The sequence below is a fragment of the Mauremys mutica genome, chromosome 1, assembly GCF_020497125.1.
Source record: "Mauremys mutica isolate MM-2020 ecotype Southern chromosome 1, ASM2049712v1, whole genome shotgun sequence".
Classification (NCBI taxonomy): domain Eukaryota; kingdom Metazoa; phylum Chordata; order Testudines; family Geoemydidae; genus Mauremys; species Mauremys mutica.
This window is the reverse complement of record NC_059072.1, coordinates 309,719,311-309,739,543: the sequence shown is the minus strand read 5'-3', so window position 1 is coordinate 309,739,543 and position 20,233 is coordinate 309,719,311. Positions and strand designations below refer to the sequence as shown.

The 20,233-nt window shown below is 44.7% G+C and overlaps 2 long non-coding RNA genes across 2 annotated transcripts in view; one reads left to right on the top strand and one right to left on the bottom strand.

The window, feature by feature from the left end:
- The window catches only part of LOC123351388, a 37,087-nt gene extending 20,840 nt beyond the window's left edge, over positions 1 to 16,247 (bottom strand). The window contains exons 1-2 of the long non-coding RNA XR_006574019.1: positions 16,108 to 16,247; positions 15,203 to 15,352 (exon numbers count right to left, since the gene is read on the bottom strand). This is a non-coding gene — a long non-coding RNA (uncharacterized LOC123351388). The remainder of the gene's footprint in view (positions 1 to 15,202; positions 15,353 to 16,107) is intronic.
- On the top strand, positions 2,910 to 3,829 carry LOC123351394. Its single transcript, XR_006574020.1, has 3 exons — positions 2,910 to 2,966; positions 3,135 to 3,260; positions 3,637 to 3,829. It is a non-coding gene; the product is annotated as an uncharacterized LOC123351394 (long non-coding RNA).
- Positions 16,248 to 20,233: the final 3,986 nt, after the last annotated feature.

Sequence of the window (20,233 nt, the reverse complement as noted above, 5' to 3'; positions counted from 1 at the left end):
TTAGTGTGTCTGCATGTGTGAATAATGCTGGATTTTAGGCCACTTTCTTTGCAAACAGAAAGAGTTTACATTTCTTTTGGTAATAACCTCTTCTGACTTGCCAACGCGTAGATGGCAATTAGTATTGCTTTTTATGGATACAAGTATTTTAATCCTGACACACATCTAGTTCCGCCTCTCACTCAGGCTGTCTTTGACACAACAACAACAAGCAGCAGCTTCCCCGGGCCAGTTTGCAAATGTGCTCTTGATCAGATAGAGCTGGCTTAATAAGTCCAAACAGGATTTTCCAAATACAAAGTATTCTAGAGAATATTTTTTAAATTGTTAACTTATCAATCACTAGAGAAAATAGGGGAGAGGGAATGTGCCTCAGAGTGCATCATTCATGGAAAATACTGCTCAAAACATTTGGGAAATCCTGGCTCCATTAAGTCAATGGGAGTTTTGCTACTGGCTTCAACAGAGCCAGGATTTCATCCACTGACTCCAGTAGACCTATTCATGTATCACTGCTCACTCTGAGCAAAGGGTTCACCACCACGCCCTTAATTAACACATAAAACAGACAGGAAAGCTGGCATGTCTCTGGAGAGGTTCAACAGCCTCAGAGGATACAAGTCTGGTACAGCCCCCATTAAAGAGCTTTAGCTCTGGAGGTCCGTGGTTCAATCCTCAGTGTCTTGTCCAAGATGGCAGATGCCACAGGTGCACACTGGATCCTCAGTAGCTGAATTAAAGGAAATCATTCTTCACTAGAGATATTGAAAGGACTGGGTTTCAAAAAAAAAAAAAAGCTACCTGGTAAACAGGATTCTCTTTAACAAGGTAGCCAACGAAGAGGTCTCCTCTGTGATACATTGGGGAGAGCCAACAGGAACCCCTATAGTAAGTAGATAATCAATCCAACCATCCCATAATGTGCACCGCACAGGGGACAGGAAGAGGAGTATGTTGTACAAAAGAGTATCCATACATTGCAACTCCTGAAATGCTGTGACTTCTCCAGCATGGAAAGTAGGATGGGAGGCTCAATGCACCGTGCATTCGTAACACTTCTAATGGGGGTGTAGCCTCAGGAAAAACTGGTGCCAGAAGAAAAACCCTTATGCTTCCCAGAACACACTTTCTCAAAACAGGTGCAAGGAGAGTGTACATTAAAGCAGCCTTCAGACGTTTCAACATATAGAGCAAGCAGGATGAAACAAATGAATGGGAAAATACATGAGCCAGTCACCCCATCAACCAGAATGATGTCAACATATGGACAAAACTTCTGTCTCCTGCCTCCCAGGCCAAATACCAATGGATATGCCTCTTTGACTGCTGTTCAGTTCACATCAACCCCATAAGCCAACAACATGCTAGTGCCATTCCATGACCATTTCTGGAGGTGGGTGTCAGCAGCCAGCAATCACACTTGCATGACACATCTTGCAAGCTACTTTGCTGTCCTGAGTATTGATATGAATGGAACTTACAATACCAAGCTCACCTTCTCTTCAGCCATATATCTAGACACCCAGCTACATGACACAAGAGTATAAGGATTCTCACAGATGATGCAAGCCAAGTAAGTAAACATTTAATGCAAGAAACCTGTTGGGATCATTCTTTCCTAAGGGCACTGTGATGGGGTATAAAAACCCTATACTGGGATGGAAGGGGTTAAAAGATTATACTGGGCCCTGTTAGTCCCACCCTTCCAACCCTGCAGAGCATGCTCCAGCTGGAGACAGAATTGAAAAGGGAACAACCCAGCTCATAATGGGGAGGCTGGGAAGGAGTGCAAACTGACTCTGCAGGCTCCTGCCAAAGGAGTTAGAAATGCCAACCTGAGACACCAAGGACTGTATGATGAGCCCAGCTGGGGCTCATGATTTGGTTTCCCTTTTATATTTTTTCTCTCTCTTTATCTGGAACTGGAAGTGGAGAGAGCAGTGGTAGGAAGTGACCCAGGGAGGGTAACGCAGAGGGTCCCCACCCTCCCCAGGGGTCAACACTGCTGACCCTCCTAGGGCCCTGGGTCAGAGCCTGTTGGAGTGGGTGGGCCCAGGCCCCGCTACCACCATTCCCACTGAGTGGATGCTAACCACTAGGCCACCCAGCCAACCGGTGGCTACTACAGACAATCCTTGCATGTAGTGTCCTTGTGCTTTTGCTGATCTAGGAATCCATCAGTCCTGGGTATTGCCCATCCCCCTAGTAGCCGATATTCCCCACTGCCCCTTTGCAGCACTTTCACAAACAGCAGTATGCCTATATATAGTCAGACTAGGCACCAGTTAGCCACTCCTTACACTGACTGTGCATGGTACAATTTGCAAACCATCAGATGGGTGGCCAGTGCACACCAACACCCTGATGACAATCCTATCAAGCTGAATCCACAGCCTGTCCCATCAGATAAGCCCTAGGGCCTACAGTTCACACTCTAGGTTTCAACCAGCTCACATCTGCTGTGAGCTACAGCAGAATCTCTAATTGGGTATGTCTTCACTGCTGTCGGAGGTGTGACTACAGCATGTGTAGACATACCCAAACTAGCTTTCATCTAGCTAGCTCAGAAGATACCAATAGCAGGGAAGCTGCAGCAGCACAGGCTTCAGTGTGAGCTATGCAAGTGTGCCAGGACCCAGGTTACTTTCTTGGGTGGCTAGCCTGCACTGCAGCTCATGCTGCTGGGGGGTTCACTAATATCTGTATTCACGCTAGCTCAAGTGAAGCCAGCTTGGGTACCCAAGTTGCAATAACACCTCCAACTGCAGTGCAAACATACCCGTAGTGACACTTGCCCAGAAACACAAGGTTATTAACCAAACAAAATACTTACAATGTAAAAAATGAGGTCACTATGGCATGGCAGCTATCAGTAGATGATGTCCTTTTCATTATCGAAATTACAGACCTCACAACTATGCTACCCATCCATGGACTCTTAGGCTAATTATGAGACATCTTTAACGGTTAGTATCAAAACTCACAAGCTAGTAAATATCTAAATCTGCTCCATTATATAGTTATCAGAGAAGGAGATTAAGCAATATTGGGTTCAGTAGCTATTTAAAATGAGCACAAGGCACTTTAAAACAGCGAAAACTTCTTGGACAAAATCTCATTTGCATCACTGATAGGGAGGAGAAAGGCTTATTTCAAGTACAAAATTAGAAGGAGACAATGAGAGGATGTGGAGTTAAAAGTTAATCACAACAGCTCCTGAATCCCCAGCGTGAGTTCTACACCAGCTGAGGACACACACTGTATGTATTGATCTGCTCAGTTCTTCTTAGTTGTTCAAGAGACAAAGGGATAGAAGGCAAAGGAGACTAATTTAGGATGCAGACAATAGCTGCAAGAAGTAATAAATGTAAAAGACACATGAAGGCATCTCCCCGCTTGCCAACTCAAGATCTTTCCCTACAACATATTTTCTAGTGTTTTTTTGGCCTATTTTTAAATGTCTTAAGTGGCTTCTACCATTTCCCTTGGAACACTACAGATGTCTCACAGCCAAAATTGTTTTCCCCTGATATTCAGCCATTTTCTTCTGTTTTAATTTCATTCAACTACTATTACTTGCTCTTTCTTGTACAGTTACAACCTTAAACAATTCTTCTGTCTCCTGGTTAATTACAGCCTCCAAACAGACAGCGGGGTTGCACTGCAACACAGCATCCAAGAAAGAATCACTGTCTTCTGGGAAGAAGGAATCACTGTCTTCTTGGAACACATGCCAGAGCAGTTGTTTTCTTTCCCTTGAAATGGGAATAGTCTGTGAACGAGCAAAAGACTGGGGAGGCTCCTGATGCCCTGTCTCCTTCTCCCCCTTGCACACCCAATGTAGGTCCAGGCACAATCTGGCCCTCAGCTTAAGTCTCCACAGGCCTGATTCTGCACCCCTTACTCCCATAAGGTAGCACCTTACTCTGTGAATCAACCTATTGAAATAAGGGGACCACTAGCATAGTAAGGGAAAGAATCAGGTCCCCTATGAGTAAAAATAATACCAGTTGAAGTTATGTTACTAGAAAGATCCAAGTCATTTATTGTTATCAAAGATGGATCAAATAGTTCTTTTTAATATACCATGTAGTATTCATGAACTGGAAATAAAATAAATTCAAAATCAGCTTGAAGAATTGGGACACTTCCAAGTCTTACAACATGACTGGTTTCACTTGGGAATGAAAGTTTTAATGGTTCAGGTGGCCCAATGTGCAATATACAAGATACCATCTCATATTTCCCAATCCTTTTGGGGAACTATGTGTACAGGCTGAGAATGCTCTCTGCACTATGATCTTGCAGGTGAAAGGAATACTCCTGAAGGGTATTCTGATATATGGTGTTATCTGCGTACGCTGGTCAACAGAAGACATCTAGGGGATGCAGCAGTCTGTCGCATACATGACTGCCTAGACTAAGCGATGCCTCAAAAACATTCAGTGTCACTGAACAAGACAGAAATCACTGAAATACAAGCAAAAGAGGAGATAAAATAGAAGAAACAAGAAAAGAATATTTACAATGATACTTGTAGACTCTTTTTCTAAACCTGCCACTTAACTGTACCAGAAACACTGGATTAAGTTGATACTTTCCCCTGTCACATAAGACCTATAACGATGCTGCCTTTGGTGGGACACTTTTGGGAGTATCAATTCAGGGCAAATTGCTTAGAGCAGGGCATTTACAGCCCAAGGATGGGGTTTCTCCACCTCGAAGGCACACCAAACTAGCCAGACATAGAAGACTTTGGTTTTACCCCACTGGCTAACCATAAGTCACACAAGCAATTCCCTTAGACACTCCAGTTTCCCAGTATCACCACCAGTGCCACTCAGTATGGGGACAAATGGTTACGAAAACCAGTACCCCAGTAAAAGAAAAAAGGTTCTCTTGATCCCAAAGGACCAAGCCCCAGACCCAGGTCAATATACAAGTTAGATCTTACCCACAAATCACGCTGTTGCCAATCCTTTAGAATCTAAAATCTAAAGGTTTATTCATAAAAAGAAAAATATAAAAAAGAATTAAAATTGGTTCAATGGAATCAATTACATACAGTAATGGCAAAGTTCTTGGTTCAGGCTTGTAGCAGTGATGGAATACAGATGCTCCCCAACTTACGCAAGCATTCTGTTCTGGAACACCTCGCGTAACTCGAATTTTGCTTAAGTCAGAAACATATACCTGACAATTACTCACAAAAAAACAAAACAAAACCAAAAAAAAACCCCTCCTATTTCTAGTTTACGGAACTTTTTCCGTAAGTGCGGATTTGTGTAAATCGGTTTGCGTAACCTGGGGGGCGTTTGTAAACTGCAGATTCAAATCAAGTCTCTGAAGTACATCCACTGCTGGGATGGGTCATTCAGTCCTTTGTTCAGAGCTTCAGTTTGTAGCAAAGTTCCTCCAGAGGCAAGAAGCAGGACTGAAGACAAAATGGAGGGGTTTTTATATTCTCTGCTTTTATATTTAAAAGTGCCTTTTATATTCTCTGCCCTGTGGAAGATCACAGCAGCAAGACAGAGTTTGGAGTCACATAGGCAAATCACATGTTCATGCATGATTCAGTTCTTTACAGGCCAATGCCATTGTTTTCATGTTTGTTTAAACATTCCCAGGAAAACTCAGATTTGGATCAATGTCTCCCAAAGTTCATTGTCAGTTAAGTGTTTCTTGATTGGGCACTCCTTTCTCAAGAAGCTGACCAAATGCTTCCCTGAGGCTACTTAGAATCAAAACACATTGAGATACAAGTACATAGCCAATATTCATAACTTCAACTACAAAAATGATACACACAGATAGCATAATCATAACCATCAAATCATAACCTTTTTATAGATACCTCACACGACAACCTTTGTACAATATTTGCTGCAAATATATAACAATGGTTGCAACCAGGGGCGGCTCTAGGGATTTTGCCGCCCCAAGCACAGCAGGAAGGCTGCATCCGGCGGTTTGTCTGCGGAGGGTCCACTGGTCCCGCGGCTTCGGCGGATGTCCGAAGCCGGGGGACCAGCGGACCCTCTGCAGGCACGCCTATGGGTGGTCCATCGAAGCCGCGGGACCAGCGGATCCTCGGCAGGCAAGCCGCCGAAGGCAGCCTGCCTGCCGCCCTCGCAGCGCCAGCAGAGCACCCCCCGCGGCTTGCCGCCCCAAGCACGCGCTTGGCATGCTGGGGCCTGGAGCCGCCCCTGGTTGCAACAATTATCTATACGGTTACAGTTTATGTCAATAACATCACAACATGTCACAACCATCCCCATTGTCAGTCAATCCCCCAGGAAGAATAGAAGACATTTAAAAAAAAGTGGGTGGGGAGAAACACTGGTTCCTTGTTTCTTTAAGCCACCCAGAATGCCTTTGACCTATGCTGATAGAAGTAATGCATCCACAGTCAGTTACAAAGGAAAACCTAAGGAACAGCAAATACAGACTACGGCAGAAGGAACTGTTTGGAGTGGTGGTTCTCAATCAGTGGTATCCCCTGGAAGTACACAGAGGTCTTTCAGGGGGTATATATAAACTCATGTAGATATTTGCCTAGTTTTACAACCAGGTACATAAAAAGCACTAGTGAAGTCAGTACAAACTAAAATTTCATACAATGACTTGTTTATATTGCTCTATATACTATACACTAAAATGGAAGTACAGTATTTATATTCCAACTGATTTATTTTATTATCAGCAATCAGCAATTTTTCAGTAATAGTGTGCTGTGACCCTTTTGTATTTCTATGTCTCATTTTGTAAGCAAGTAATTTTAAAATAAGGTGCAACTTTTCAGCTGGAGCACTGGGACTGTCTTTTGCTTCCTCCTGTCAGTTTTCTTGATCAGGCTCAATATGGGCTCATCCCTGTGCAGACCTTATACGTCACACACAGTTCTCTGGTCATTTGTAACCATAGAGACCCCAACAGGATCATCCTTCAAGTCCAGAAGAGTGAATTTGAGAAAGACAAGTCAGAGGACATTAAAAAAAATGCAAAACAGGTTGATAAACACCCACAGGGTAAAGATGAATACTTTTCAGGGGGCAGGGACATATTGTTATCAGCAAGGAGCCAAGGAATGAATTGGCTTGTTTGGCCTGGTCCTTTTCCCCTGAGCTGGTTTAGCTAGGGTGTTGTCAAGGGCTCAGAAACAGGAAAGCAATGCCCTCTTCTCCAAAGGACAATGGGCCTTGGATATATGGTCCCAAAGACGTGAACAGCAATCACTAGCCTCTCCAAATGTCCAATCAAGAATGACTACTCATATCTCCATCCATTTTAAGATCATTAGCAATTAACCCACAGCAATCACTATCTTACTTCAGGTAGGGCCTCTAACAAAAGCAATCTCAGTCTCCAACAAAATGTATTACCTGATCTTTCTGATCCTACTCTGTGCTTATTTCAATAGCATCCTACCTGACAATGTTTTTATGGGTCAAAATGACCTTTTGCCATCTCTGACTTATGTTAACCTAGCAAATCCACATGACACACCAGCCCCACTGAAAAGTCTAGGGAGACCTGCAGTACTGACAAAAACCACATGTCCTTGCTCAAGGCAATAAGAAACGTAGTTCAGTGTTGTTTCATGAGACTGACTTATGCTGCACATGGTGGCTGAGGCATAGAAAAGGCAGAAAGGCCTGGTCTCATAACATGTAATGACCCATGAGGTTATCCTTTCAGAACTGCAATCCAGGTCCGCATCCAATGTAAGTAGCACAAGTTTTAGTTCTATTCATGATACCTGGCCACAGCTCCAGAAAGCTTCTTGGTCTTATCTGCTTTGGAACTGGGCTAAGAACAGCTGTGACAAATCAAGATTGTACAGCATGGTTCATCTATTGAACCACTGGGTCACAGATCTCTGTGATGGTGATATTCACTTTGCTTTCCTTTATACTGCTAGGATAACGAATTCCATGTTTCCAGTGACTTCAGTGGGAGTTTGCCTGAGTAAAAACAGAGTAAGGATTCAGCTCATGAGGTCAGATTGTGACGTGGAATACATGCCCATGCCAGGGAGCATGAACCCCTCTTCACACTCCCAGGCAAGCAACCCAGACCGTGGGCCCAGGCATGTAGGAGTAAGCAGGTGCTGCAGTCTCACTTACTACCTCCCTGGTGCAAGGAGGTGGGACATGTCAGGAAATGGTCAGAGCCTTGGCTCCACCCTCCCAGTGGCTAGCCATGGTAGCTGAGTCAGGGCAGAAGGGATATGTTAGAAATGTATTGCTCATATAGGTAGCAAATTACTCCCCACCTGCCCCTGGAGCAAGGGAGAAATTGTGATTCAGATAGATCTTTCTAAGGCACAGTGCCTTCCAGGGCTAGCCCCAGTGAGCAGTTTACACACTACCTCTTGCCCCGGCTAGGCCTAAAGGCAGAATCTTGCCCACAAAAAATAGCCTTGGATGTATTTGCCATATTATGCTGGGGGAGGGGAGAGAGATGGATGACAGGACGCTACATCAGATGGGACTGGTGCCCATATGAGGCTTTTGTTGTTGTATGGTGTAAGTGATGTTTGAGGTAAGCACGCAGCCCACCTTTTCTTTATCTGTTTTTTCAATTCCCCTACCCCCCCTACCATAGGGTCTGCCAACATATTCCTCCTTACTAGGGCTAGCTGAAAAAAATGTCAGCAGAAAACTGGGCTTTCATCTAAATAAAAAAAATGTTTACTTTCTACCTTGGAAAACTGAAAATCACCATGACTAACAGACCATCTTCAGCCAACCTTTCTCCCCCCGCCAAATTTTTTGGCCCTCAAACCAAAAACATTAACGACCAAAAACCATCCCAACGGCCATATTCCAAAACCTGAAGGAAAAAACCCTCCATTTTTAAAATGACTAATCAAAAATGTCATGGGAAAATAAAAAAACCAAACTACTTTCCAGCCAGCTGTAGTGTATGCCCTGCATTCAGAATCTTGGGTGCATTCTCAGAAATCATTCAGGCTAGTACAAAAAGTATAACTTGACCTAAAGGGATGAAACTGAGAAAAGGAATCACTTGCTGCAAACTGGCTCTACAGCATCTTCCCTTGACCCTTAAACAGAGCATTAAAAGGAAGGAAGAGGAAGGGACAGATTGCCATTGGTGGTGGTTAATAGTACAACTGATTTTTCTCAAGTTCATGACCAGCACTGACACTGAGCTGTTTTATGGGAGGCATTCCTTTACTGGGGAGTATCCACTAACAACAAAGCATCCAGAGCAGCAAAAAAAAAACAATAGCTTGCTCCTCACACTAGGTTGGGTTACTAAACTGGAAGAACCTGCAAAGTCTGTGGGAATCCAGCAGGGACCTTGCTAGTTGTTTGTATCCTTTTTTGGAATTTCCCTATTTCCAGCAACAGTGTCAGAACTACTCAAGCGATAGCACTCAGACTCTAGGGCCGAATATTATAGGTTCAAGCCACATATCAAGAGCCAGTCTCATAACTAGTACTAATACTGCAGGGTAAGTTTAGTAACAATTACACACTCAAAAAATCACGTTAAAAGAATATCACTTAGGTTGCAAAGTAGGGTGACCAGATGTCCCGATTTTATAGGGACAGTCCCGATTTTGGGGTCTTTTTCTTATATAGGCTCCTATTACCCCCCACCCATTGTCCTGATTTTTCACATTTGCTGTCTGATCGCCCTATTGCAAAGTAAAGCACTTGAAAGTTAGGAAATGCCCCATTTACAGTTGCCTGTGCAACTGTAATTCTTCTCCCTTGTGCATCCAACTCTGTGCACAGAGCCAGGCAATTGATGAAACATAACTGCACACCTCAGATGAATGGTGATGCTCTGGCAAGCTCCATAGCCAAGAGCCTCTAGTGCCAAAGAAACAAGATTAACTCAAACAATTACACTCTACAGAGTACATTTTTCCATGTGGAAAATGGTATACTAACTGGCTTAATTTAAAAGCACTGATAAAAGCTAAATAGTTCCAGTTCTCAATTATTGTTCCATAATCCTAGGGGCTGGGACCTCCATAAATCAATCCTGTCCAGTTTGAAGTGTTGATAGATGTCATTTTCCTGTAATTCTCCCATACCTGCTTCCCTCCCAGCAGGTGAAACAAAGGCTCAGGCCTAGTCTACATGCAAAGGTTGCACTGGTATAGTTTAAACAAAGAGTCTTTCTCCATGTACAGTACATGTAATGTCACTTTGTTGTAGCTGAAAACAGATCGTAGCATAGGTGTTAAACCATTTAACATTCATTAACAGCTCCCAGAAGAAGCTGCTTTCCTGTTTGCATACAATGTGTATCGTGCCCTCTGCACTCTCCCAGCGCATCACAGCTGCAGTTACGTGGTTCACATTACAGCTACATCACAATATAAGATACCCTTCCACGCGCATATTTGGAAACAAAGTCCCTTCACCCCTTTTAAAACAAAATTTAAAAATAATAAGCTGTTTAAAGTCCAAGTTCTAGGGGTAAAGGTGTTAAAGATCTTGTAAAATGTTTAAAAAATTAACTCAGTACTGCAAACACAGTTTCCTGTCTCACATCCAAAGCCATCTAAATGGAGCAGGAAGTTACTTAACCTAGGCTATGTGTACACTGTAGCGCTTCAATTTAAATTCTTACTACAGCGACAAGAGGGGGTGTCCTGGCACTATCGTAAACCCACGTCCCCACGAGGCAGTAGTTAGGTCAACGGAACAATTTTTCCATCGACCTAGCACTGGCTAGACGGGGACTTAGGTTGGCTTAACTATATCACTCAGGGTGTGGATTTTTCCTGAGCGATGTAGCTGGGTCGATCTAATTTTTTAGCATAGACGAGAGCCTAAACTTCTAGGAGCCCCTTCAGATAAGTAGCACAACCTCATCTGTCAGGAGGAAGTTGGCAGTGCTCATGTAGAAATCCACCCTCTCTGCATGCATTTCAAATCCTGTGTTCACAATAGGGAGGGGCCAGCTGATTCAGCTCAAAGAAGAACCAACCCAAAGCTTGTCCAGTACTTACTCCAAACCCCAAATTGGTTTTTCCTGTTCAAAGATGTTCAGCTAACGTTTTGTTTAATCATTACATCCCATCTTTGGAGGGGGTCTACATCCTGATTCTGTCTGGAACCCCATACTGGGGCCAAACCCACCTTCAGAAGCAGGAGCCCTCCATGGCTTTCCGTCAGTCCCTGTACTGGTATTGGGCCTGCTGCCCCTGGCTTTCATACTAGTCCAGCTCCTTTCAGTTCAGTGATATTACTCCTGGCTTATGCCCATGAAAGTGAGAGGAGAATCAGGCCTGTCGTGTATGCCTAGCAAAACTAAATTGCCTTAGTTCTGAGCCTCTCTGGCATCTTTGGGGGGTGGTGAATGTCATAAGCAGAGTAGGCCTGCAACCAGAAGTTTCACTACTGACTTCAATGGGAGCAACACAGAGCCCCTAGGTCAGTGCTTTGCAGCTGAGGCAGAGAGCGTGCATGAGACACACTTCAAAGTTGCAGCTCAACTGGACCAGAAAGTCCTTTCCCAACCACAATATATCTATTTTTAGCCGTGATAAAAACAGATTTCAATGCATGTCATTGAAAACAGATTGAGTTTCACATCCCTTGTTTGATATTTAACTGGGTTAAAAAGCACCATCCTTAAGTTCTACTTATTATGGGGGCCCTGGGAACTCTGGGGACAGCTGTCAACGGCATGTTGCATAAAAAGATACTAACCTTAAATAAACCTGATGCAGAAACCATAGTATTAACTTAACCATGGGGCCTTTTTTGACACAGCAAGGCACCCAGGACTGTAAAATCCCTGCAGCCTAGGGTTGCCAGGTGGCCGGTTTTCAACTGGAACATCTGGGAAAGGGGACCCTGGCGGCTTCGGTCAGCACTGCTGACCAGACCATTAGAAGTCCGGTTGGCAGTGCTGCAGGGCTAAGGCAGGCTAGTCCCTACCTGTCCCTACCTGTGCTGCGCCCCGGAAGCGTCCAGCAGGTCTGGCTCCTAGGTGGGGGGGCCATGGGGTTCTGTGCATTGTCCCCACCACGAGCACCAACTCTGCACTCCCATTGGCTGGGAACCGTGGCCAATGGGAGCTCAGAGGACGGTGCCTGTGGACAAGAGCAGCTCGCAAAGCCTCCTGTCCCCCCTCACCTAGGAGCTGGACCTGCTGCTGGACGCTTCCAGGGCAGCACGGTGCCAGGACAGGCAGGGAGCCTGCCTTTGCCCCGCTGCACCACTGACTGGGAGCTGCCCAAGATAAACCCATGCCCCAGCCCTGAACCCCAACCCCCTGCCCATCTAGGGTGACCAGATGTCTCGTTTTTTTAGGGACAGTCCTTATATTTGGGGCTTTGTCTTACATAGGCACCAATTACCCCCCACACACACTCCCTGTCCCAATTTTTCACACTTGCTGTCTGGTTATCCTCGCCCCAGTCCTGAGCCCCCCTCAACCTGGAGCCCCCTCCTGCACCCCAAACCCCTCATCCCTGGCCCCACCCCAGAGCCTGCACCCCCAGCTGGAGCCCTCACCCTACCCTGCACCCCAACCTCCTGCCCCCCAGCCCCCTGTCCCAGCCCACACCCGTAGCCCAAAGCCTATACCCCATCTTGCACCCCAACCCACTGCCTCAACCCACCGTCTCCTCCCACACTCCAAATCCCTCAGCCCCATCCCCCAGCCTGGAGTCCCCTCCTGCACCCCAAACCCCTCATCCCCAGCCCCACCCCAGAGCCCTCACCCCTTCCCACATCCCAACTCCCTGCCTCAGCCCAGAGCCCCCTTGCGCACCCTGAACCCCTCATTTCTGGCCCCACTCCAAAATCCGTGCCCCCTCCTGCACCCTAACCCCCTGCCCCAGCCCAGTGAAAGTGAGTGAGGGTGAGGGAGAGCGAGCCACCGAGGGAGGGGGGATGTAGTGAGCGGGGGTGGGGCCGAAGGGAAGGGGCAGGGCTGGGGTGTTCGGTTTTGTGCAATTAGAAAGTTGGCAACTCTACTGCAGCCAGGTTGGCAACCCTACTGCAGAGGGCTCTCAACTTTGTATCTTATTCCTTCTCTATCCCTTAGCCCACTAGAGCCCAGCTTGATTAACTTTCTGGGCAGGCTGAAAAACCTACATTCTCTTTTGATGGGCACTGAGGGAGGAGAAGGGTTGCCAGGATGATGGATGGGATGTAGGTGGTCTGGCCTGGGGATCAATGTTTAAAGTGATCTGAAAAAAGTGGGAGGTAGCTACCATTTTCTACAGAAACTGAAGCAGTATCTCATCTGCCTGTCCTGCTTCCCCTCATCAGTTCTGACCCCATATCTGCCCAACCTCTCCAACCACCCATCAGTTCTGCCCAGCCTCCTCTGCCCCACCATCAGTTCTACCCAGCCTCCCTAGCTACTCATCAGTTCTCCCCCAAACCCCTCCATCTGCCTAGCCTCTCCATCCACCCATCAGTTCTGCCCCCCATCTGCTCAGCCTCCACAGACATCCATCAGTTCTGCCTCCCCAGGCCTTCTTCAGTTCTGCAATATGTGTTCCTCAATGACCCAGTCCAAGTTGTAGAAATTTTACTTGCCAGGTCTGCAATTCCTTGCGACCAAATGGGCTTTCAGCTCTGCTGGGGTCAGTGTCATTATCTGGAGATTTTGAGTGTGCCTCTCAGGGCTACCCCTGGAGTATTGCAGCTGATCCACTATCTCTTGCTTAGGGCAATTCCACTTAAATACAAGCCTTTATAATGTCTTAGCACCTCTGCCAGCCAGCATCAAATAATTGCTGCTGGGACAAATGCTAAGTGCACTCTAGGAGATGTGTACATTGGATAGATAGTAGAATACATTGGATAATAAACAGACATTTTATAAACTAAGAACTGTTGCTAAAATGTGATTCCACATCTGAAAAAAAACATAGCAGGGATATGTCACAATTTTAATATCATTTGCCAGGTGCTGCAGAGAGAGGTGCTAGCAAATCAGGAGGAAGCATTCTTCCTTCTGAATTAGTACTGAACCAGTGATGCACTAAAGTACCCTGTAAAATTGAAGGAGACATCTTTTGAGTGAAACTTAAAAATGTAGGTCACTTTTGATGAGATGCTGACTAACCCTGTTATCCAAGCCAAAATCCAGTTCTGGTAATTACAATCTGTCTACTTAAACTCCTTGTTCAACTGGAGACAGAACTCATCTTCATTTCCCCCACTAGACTGTTGTATATCCTTGCAGTACAGTGTTCAAACAGTGACTATGTTCCATCCTAGAGGCTATTCCATTTGAGAGGTGGATGAATTGTTTCTAATATATCCCTTATCTACCTCACATAGTTGTTGTGTAGTTCAGTTTATTAATTTGTGTATGTAAAGTGCTCACATTCTTAGACGACTGGCACTATTGTAAGGGCTAAGTGTTACTATTGTTATAACATACACCCAAAGTGTAATTTTCAGGCTGAATTTTTACCTTGCAGTTCTCCTGTGACATAGATAACCCATTTATGCTTTACTTCCCTAGTTTATAAATTTGTCAGTCAGCTGGCTGAAAATAGAGCCTTATAGTGTACAGCTGGATATATTTTATTCTGGTAAGAAAAGAATATTTGAAAGGGCCAATATAAACATAGGGGAACATAAATAAACTTTACAGGAAGTAGGAATATTTTCAATGGGCAAAGGAGAACCCAGTGTAGGCAGAACATTCAAGGACTGTCACATTTGAGAAGAAGTTTTACTCCTGCCTGCCATATTTATTATTATAATGACTTCTATAAACTGTGGTCTCAAAGGGCAGAGCTATGAAATATAGGGAGTAGAGCTGGTCAACATTTTGTGATTGAAAAGTGGAATTTTGACACACACGATTTTTTTTCCCCACAGAAACATTCCAGTCTCAACAACTTTATTTTGTTTTTCAACAGAAACATTTTGACCAAAAGAAAAAGAAAAAAATTTCAACTATTTTTGTTTTTAAATTGTGAAGAAAAACCCATTCTCTCGCACTCCCCCTATCCACTGGGAAAAGATGAGGGGGGAGCCAAAGTGGTTTTTTTTATTATTTCCCCCACTTTTCCTCTCACATACTTTTTATTTTCCTTTTCTCCCTAAACAAAAATGTTAATGAAAAATTCCCAATACAATTAAAAATCTTTTTTTCCAATTTTTTCATGAAATAAGCCATTTGTATTGACCAGCTGTAATAAATAAATACTAAATAAAATTAATAATAATGATAATACCTAGTAGTAAGCACTCATTGGCCAGGGTGCTTGGAAAGAAGGCACAGGCTGCACTTGTTTAGCTGAACGAGTGCTGGCTCAGTCCAATTTAGCATAGCCTTCTGGAATATCTAGTTCACACTAGGTAACTTCAGAGACCTTCAAGGTGGCCTACAAAGGAAAAAAAAAGTTGTTTGTACCTTCCCCTTCACCCACCACCCCCATCTATTTAGGTTCCTCTGCCAAATCACGATAACTGAGTACTTTCCCGGAGTTAAAAACATGACAACTTATATCAAGATTAACATCTATCTGTTCCTGCCCTTGAGAAGAAAGCGTATGCGTGTGGTGGTGGTGGGTTTTTTTTCCTGAAATGCCATGAGTTGTTCCTTGGGAATGCAAGGGGAAAAGACGTGTTCTTTACATATCTACCAGAAAGTGGCGAGATTGGTGATAGTTTTTGGATCCTACTAGTTCCACACTCTCAAGACCGCTGCATAAAAAACCCAGTCTCCTATGCAAAAGAGTTTTAGCATTACACTAGGCAATATTCTTGCCCCTGCAAAGCAAAGTCACTGAGGTCTTAGATAGCAAGATGATTCTCTAAGGATTCCAGGCCCAGACCTTTTAGGAATTTGCAAGGGAGAATGAAGACCTTAGATTTGACATAGTATTCTATGGGAAGTCAGTGGAATGAGCAGAGTATATGACTGGTGTGCTCAGGGTCACCCGTGTTAGTGAGGAGATATGTCATTATGTCCTGTACCAGTTGCAGTTTCTTTGCACTGATGCTTTTAAACTCAGATGAACTGCTTTGCTGTAGACCACACAGGAGATAACAAAGGCATGTATTAGTGAGTCTATATCATCATCAGCTAGGCGGGGACATAGCCACCTATACAGTCAGAGAAGGCAGAATAAATTACCATGTGCAAGAATGCCACATCAGCATTTATGGGTACACCTCCTCACCCAGTGGAGGCATCTCCATTTCTGGAAGCTCTTCTAAATGTTGTCCTGCTGCCTTCAACTACTATCTCCATTTTGCTAGGATGGAACTCTTGCTTATCCATGTTCCTCCTCATCCACATGAAGCGCTCCGCCTCATTGCCCCTGCTACGTATATCTCAGTAGCATCTAGGGAAATCAAAGATCAGGGCACCTTTATGCTAGGCAGAGTAAAGACACAGTAAAAAGACAGTCATTGCTCAAAAAAACCTCACAACGTAGGTTAACAAGAGGAGAGACTAGTAAATGGGGGGAGGAGGGGGACAGGAGAGCGAGGGAGCAAACAAAGCAACGGTAACATGTTATGATGTGTAAAGGAGGCCTTTTTTTTTTAATTAAGTTCTTTTCCAACCCTGGGGGCTCCTGGAATAAAGTTATAGAAACATAAAAGCATTTAGTGTTATTATAATTCATTTATAAAGGCTTTGCCCTGTTTTACTTTTTTATTGCATCCTTATAAAATTCTGTGGGATTTTTCTTTAAGAGAAAACAGACTGTTCATTTCATCCTCTGTCTCAGCTTTAAGAATCAAGGAAATTAAAGTACAGGAGCCCAGAGACAAAATGACATTCATAGAAAAGGACACCCTTGCATTTTTGGTCAGGGAAAAAAGGAGACACTAATTATGGAATTACAATGAGACTTTTTACTGCCGCCTGAATCTCTTAGAGGAATAAAAATACCCACCCACCCCAAATCAGAGATATCTAGTAATCGGCTAGCTTTGTTCAGAGACAACAGGTGCAGATGAAAACACATATCCTGAATTCTTGCAAGTAAAGGAAAAAAATAATTCTTTTTCCTAAAGGAAGAAATACAATGGTTATAATTTTTATCTAGCTCCTTCGATGTGCTCATTTACTATTGATCCTATATACACTGCTGTACCTGTGGTGTGACACCCACAAAAAGTTATTCAGAGGTCAAGGAACAGTGTTTCCTAGACTGTACAGAGTTTAAGGCCAGAAGGAACCAATAGGTCATCTGGAGTGACCTCCTGTATATCACAGCCATTACATTTCACCCAGATATCCCTATATTGAGCCCAGTGATTTTAGTTAAACTAAAGTATTCAGTCCTCAGGAGACTAAACTATTGTTTGCACAGGAGAGACCAAGATGCCACCAATGCCCCAGCCCCCTGCAATGGTAGGGAACTAATTAGGTGAGACATGCCCAAATTATCCCAGCAGGCAGTCCATACCCCATGCAGCAAAAGAGGTAGTGGGAACTCTAATGTCCCTGCTGATCTGACATGAGGGAGGAGTCCTTCCCAGCTCCAAATCTGGGGACCAGTTTGACCCTGAGCATATGAGCAAGGCACACCAGTAGGGTTGCCAACTTTCTACTCACACAAAACCGAACACCCTTTCCCCTTCCCCTGCCCCGAGGCCCCGCCCCTGCTCATTCCATCTCCCCTCGCTCTCCTCACCCTCAGTCACTCGCTCATTTTCACCAGGCTGGCTCAAGGGTGCATGAGGGGGTGAAGGCTCCGGATTGGGGGGTGGGCTCTGGGGTGGGGCCAGGGATGAGGGGCTTGGGGTGCAGGAGGGTGCTCCAGGCTGGGACTGAGGGGTTCAGTGGGCGGGAAGGGGATCAGGGCTGGGGCAGGAGGGTGGGGCATGCGGGGGAGGGAGTGAGGGCTCTGGCTGGCGGTGCGGGGCCTGGAGTGGGGAACCTTTTTTCTGTCACGGGCAATTAACCCGCAGAAAAAAATGAATCACGGGCCACTCACCCACCCGTGGGGTGCAGAGGCTCCGGGCACCCCCCTGCAGTGGAGTGAGCTGGTGCTTGTGGCTCCAGCCCCGCGGGGGATGGGGGGAACATGGAGGATCAGGGCTTCCCCATAAGACTGGCACAGGCAACTCCAGCCCCTCGCGGGGGGGTGCTGCAGGCTGGATGAAATTAACCACAGGGCTGGATACAGTCCATGGTCCGTAGGTTCCCCACCCCTGCCCTATGCTTAGGAGCCGGAGGGGGGACATACCGGCATGCTTCCCGGGAGCCGCACCGCCAACCAGACAGTCAACGGCCCGGTCAGCAGTGCTGTCCGGAGCCACCAGGATCCTTTTTCGACTCAGTGTTCCAGTCAAAAACCGGAAAACTGGTCATCCTACACACCAGCCACGTATCTAACCAAAAGGATTAACTGTACGACCTCAAAGTATTAGTCCACCCTCTCTAGTGTCCTGTCTCCAGCTATGGCCAATCCCTGATGCTTCAGAGGAAGGCAAAAGAAAACCCAAAATACATCTGGCCAATTGGGCCTTGTATTTTTAAGACAACTCCATCTTGCTTGTGTAGTTGAATAAATATTCCTTACTAAGGCACTTATTTTTATAATTCACCTCTGGACACCTAAGGGGTAAAATTTCAAAACGGTTTCTTCAAAGCTTCTACTGTGCATGTGCAAAACTGTGCATTCATGTACATGCAGCTACACAGGGCAGATCAAACCCCAGCAGTTGCACTTTAGATAGCATAATGCATGCCCATGCACAGCTGTTACTATTTAAAACCCACAAAACCCCCTTTGAGTCAGTGGGTTTTTGGGGCCCTATACAACTTGCAGCAATGTGCTTGAGAAATAAACCCAAATATCTGTGGAACTACACTAATAGGATACAGAGAAAGATTCAGTAGCTCACCTATTAGTTCTTCTGCATCTGTAGCTTCTATTATTCTAAGAGGTCTATTTAAGCCAATACTTCTCTATACCTGTGCCTGAAGGATTTTGCAGCTGTGCAGGGAAACTAAGAGATTTGTTCATGGGGACTGTGCCATGACAAACCCCACAAGGGAAAAGTAATGGCTTAAAAATTGGCTTATTTTAAAAAAGCACATAGAGATGAGATAAAATCTGGGATCTTATCCAGGTAAAGATCTTAGCTTGGTCTTCCAATTACATTCTTTCTGTTATTAAAATAGTTTATGAAACCAGGCAGCCAGCTACCTCTCCGTATTCAATCATGTTAACCTATGCTGTGTTAGTTTGAATTCCTTCTCCAATGGTAACAGTTGAAAGTCTCATGAGCTAGATCCTCACTTGGTGAAAATCTGCATTGCTCCATTTAAATCAGTGGAGCTATTTCTATTTACACCAACTGAAGATCTGTCCCTCCAATTCTAGGTGAGCTTCTTTCCAGAGAGCAAGCCAATCAGTATTCTGCTTCTGCAGTAAAGAGTACAATTAAAGGGGCCGCTTATACTGTGAAAAGTGATATAACCAGGATGGTAAAATCAAAACAAGTCCAAAATTATTTTCATGTTTCATGTATCTTTCTTTAACAGGATAACTGATGTTTTTAGAACTGAGTCCCCAAAATGTGATAAAGCCCTGGAGGTGACCAAATACAAACTTATAGTCAACATAGAGGATACTGGAGAATATTTGCTTAAAGCAAATTGAAAGTCTCTCCCTATATCAGGCCTTGATCTTGCAAATATTCACGGCCTGACCTATACACTCACACAGAGATCCTTCAACTCCAGTGGGACTGGGCGGGATTTAGACTGCAAACTCTTTTCAACCTGCATGTATATATAACACTTAGCAATGAGGCCCTGACCCTGACTGGGGTCTTCCACCACTACCATAATTAATAATAATTTGCACTGAAAAACTGATAGTTATAGTCATCCAATCAGTTAACAGAAACCTACCAGGTAGCTTAGGTGAACTGTCACATGGCTTGAAAATCTGAATATCAAATACTTGCAAAGAAACAAATGTGAATGAGCAAGAGACAGGAAATTATTCTGCAAATAATTTCATATTAAGAATAAATTTGAAAAAATCTTAAGAACATAAGAACAGCCATACCCACTCAGATCAATGGTCTAGCCCTGTCTTCCAACCATGGCTGGTGCCAGATGCTTCAGAGGAAATGAACTGAATAGGACCAAGGCCGGCTCCAGCTTTTTTGCCGCCCCAAGCAGCGAAGCGGAAAAAAAAAAAAAGATAAAGCCATGATCGGCAGCACTTTGGCAGTAGCTCACTGAGCCACTTCATTCGTCGTCAACAATTCGGCAGCGGGTCCTTTGC